Below are 3184 nucleotides of genomic sequence, written 5' to 3'. Positions count from 1 at the left end.
CGGGCGTACGTTCGTGAATCGGCGTATCAACTCATTTACATATTCTACGCCGACCGCAATGGAAGCGGCACCTAGCGGCCATCCAAAATATTGCAATCTAAGATAGGACGGCGCAAGCCGTCTTATCTTAGATATGTTTAAGCGTATCTCTGTTTGAGCATACGCTTAAACATAAGTCGGCGTAGATTCTGAGTTAGGTCGGCTTATCTACTGATTTTTTTTTTTTTTTTTTGAAAAGCCTATGGCGTGTGAACACACCCAAAAAACTCCACCCGGTGCAGAAAAAATGTGCACACACATAAAGAGTGTTCACAAAAACGTGCAGACGGGTGCAACGTCAAGTGGTCCTCCTGTGAAGAGGGACCCAAACCCCGATCCCCCGGGGCGTTAGGCTCCAGACGGGGACTGAGGTACTGTGGTCCGAGCAACCGAAGCCGACACGGACCCAACTTCCTCGGAGGGACTGCCGAAACAGAACCCTCCCAGTACTAGGTGGGGCTCCCCCGAAGGGAGACCCCATGAGAGCAGGCGAACTAAGCCAAAAGGCCATGTCCACCCACTCCCAAGACGTTCAGGGCTGGCCCAAGGACCCGCACCCTACTAATCACACAGTGACAAAACGTGCACAACAAAAAAAACACAAAAAAGTGACAAACACAGGCTTAAATAAAATAAAGTGGGGGAAGGGATAGTGGAGAGGAGAGTGAAAGAAGTGGCCATTGTGGTGAAACAATGACCAGGCCCTCCGGCCAGGAATAAAAAATTCCTCCGGTCCTAGCCAAAAGGCCCGGCCCAGGAGGCAGGTGCTAAAAAAAGCGTGTATCTGGTGCAGTGACCGTGGTATCCTAAATCAATGTGTCCCTCACACACAGTGATCTTCAGATACCCCTGGACTGCCACTCCAGGGGCACATGCACCATAGGCTTTTCGTTCCATATCCGACCCCCCGACCGGCCAGTGCAGCCCTCCACCCCTGCCAGCCAACCCGGCAGATTTGCATGGTCCTACCACAGGGCATTACCAGCTCCTCCAACCGGATCGCTGACAGAGATAGCACTTACACCAGCCAGCCAGAAGGCCAGACTAGAACTCGGCAAAAAGACCAAGACCAAGCGCAGTACCCATCCTCACCAGGAGCACCCTTCCAGATGGCTCAGACTCAACCATGGGCCGGCCCCCAGTATTCTGTCGGGCAGCACAGCATAGTCCCTGCTGAAACCATCCTTCCAGGTGCAATGACGTCATTGGATTGCATCCACCCTCCCCATGTAGGAGGTGCTTCAGCACTCCGCTGACAACTGATAAGGACAGATACCACACCCAGTCCCAGCCAAAAGGCCGAGAAGCGGCAGGGAAGACAACCACGATCAGCACGGCCTAGAGTGTGCAATGGCCGAGCCTCACCCTGGGAGAACCGCCTTCATGATCATGGTGTCTCCCCTGCCAGGTAACTACTGATTTTTTTTCTGTTGAAAAGCCTGTGGCGTGCAAAACACAACCCAAAAACTCCACCCGGTGCAGGGAAAAATGTGCACACACATAAAGAGTGACATCACAAAAAACTGCGACGGGTGCAAACGTCAGTGGTCCTCCGAAAAGGACCCGTCTCTGATCCCCCGGGGCGTTAGGCTCCTGGCAGGGAAAAGAGTAAACTGTGGTCCATACAGCCGAAGCCATATGGACCCATCTTGGTCCAAGCAGCCGAAGCCACAAGGACCCAACATCCTCAGAGGGACTGCCGAAACAGAACCCTCCTCGGTGAGGCTCCCCCGAAGGGAGACCCCATGAGAGCCGGTGAACCTAACCAGAAGGCCGAGTCCACCAACTCCCAAGACTTTCAGAGACCGGCCCGAGGACCAGCACCCTACTCGCCACACATAAAGTGCAAGCACCACATAAAAAGTGACAAACAAAACAACACACGGGGAAAAATAATAAAAGAAAGTGGGGAAAAGGAAGATGGGAAGGTGAGGAAAGTGACCAATGTGAAATACATTGGCCGGCCCTCCGGCCAGGATAAAAATTCCACTGGTCCTAGCCAAAAGGCCCGGCCCAAGCGGCAGGTGTGAAAAGTGTGTTGTGGAGATCAGTGACCTGAAGGTGCCACACGATGAGTGCCCCTCAAACACTCGTGCAATGTATGGCACCCCTGGACTGCCACTCCAGGGGCACAATCTCCACGGGCTTTTCAACGGTCCCTAGCCCCCGGTCCGGACCGGCAGCACCCTTCCCAGCCAGGAAGGTGGGAGAAGAGGTTGGGGAGAGCCTACTGACGCAGACTCTACCCACAACCCCTATCTCTCCCACCTAATCACATTCTGGAAGTACTACCCGCTCCTTCCCGGTTAAAGGAGAAGCAAGGGTTCCCTCCAGAACAACTGACTGGGGCAGTTACCACCAAATCCAGGCCAACGGCCAGGGACCCGGCCTCTTGGCTTCGACCTCATGCCTCTCTGTCCAAATCAGAAGGCTTCCACCTCCACACCAACAGGCTTAGCGTCCGCCGACTGCCATCCCTTTCCCCCTGCCACAGGGTAGCGGGGACAGTCAGCTTAGCACCACCTATTGGCAACTGATAAGAACAGATACTACACTTGATCTTAGCCAGAAGGCCGAGATGCTCTGTCTAATTTTTTATTTTTTTTTAAAAGCCTATGGCGTGTGAACACACCCAAAAACTCCTCTCCACCACGTCCCTAAACTCTGTACTATGTACCAAGTGCACCCCGGAACTCTGCATGTAGTGCACCCCGGACCTCTGCACATAGCACATCCCTAAACTCTGTACTATGTACCAGGCACACCCAAGAACTCTGCACATAGCACACCCCTATGAGAGGGGGTTTTTGGGGGTTGTGGTTGAGTTCCTTCGCCTATTTTTTGAAAAAAAAAAGCTCTGATTACCGCTATCCTCAAAATCCCTAACCCTTCCCTACATCCAAAAGACTAAAACTAACAACTATATCCCATAGTTGCTTCCCTGATATATTAACACCCCCACCACCAAAACCACCCCTCCTACCCCTCTCCTCCAAAATACAAATGAATTGATTTATTGAATACAATTAAAATATGCCAATGTCCAAAAGTGTGCTCGCCCGTGTGACAGCAAAAAAACTGCAGTACCCAAAATTGTCCATAGGTGACACTTTAAAGCCTTCTACTGGTCCTCAATTTAAGATTT

At 52.1% G+C, this 3184-nt stretch overlaps 1 non-coding gene and 1 pseudogene across 1 annotated transcript; both read right to left on the bottom strand.

Annotated features, from left to right (window-relative positions):
• Positions 1-1296: 1296 nt before the first annotated feature.
• Positions 1297-1455, bottom strand: LOC120914661. The gene has a single exon (XR_005743704.1). It is a non-coding gene; the product is annotated as a U1 spliceosomal RNA (small nuclear RNA).
• A 1074-nt stretch (positions 1456-2529) lies between these two features.
• LOC120914701 lies at positions 2530-2624 on the bottom strand (annotated as a pseudogene).
• Positions 2625-3184: the final 560 nt, after the last annotated feature.

The sequence above is a fragment of the Rana temporaria genome, chromosome 9 (assembly GCF_905171775.1).
Source record: "Rana temporaria chromosome 9, aRanTem1.1, whole genome shotgun sequence".
Taxonomy (NCBI): Eukaryota; Metazoa; Chordata; class Amphibia; order Anura; family Ranidae; genus Rana; species Rana temporaria.
This window is presented reverse-complemented; position numbering and strand designations above follow the sequence as displayed.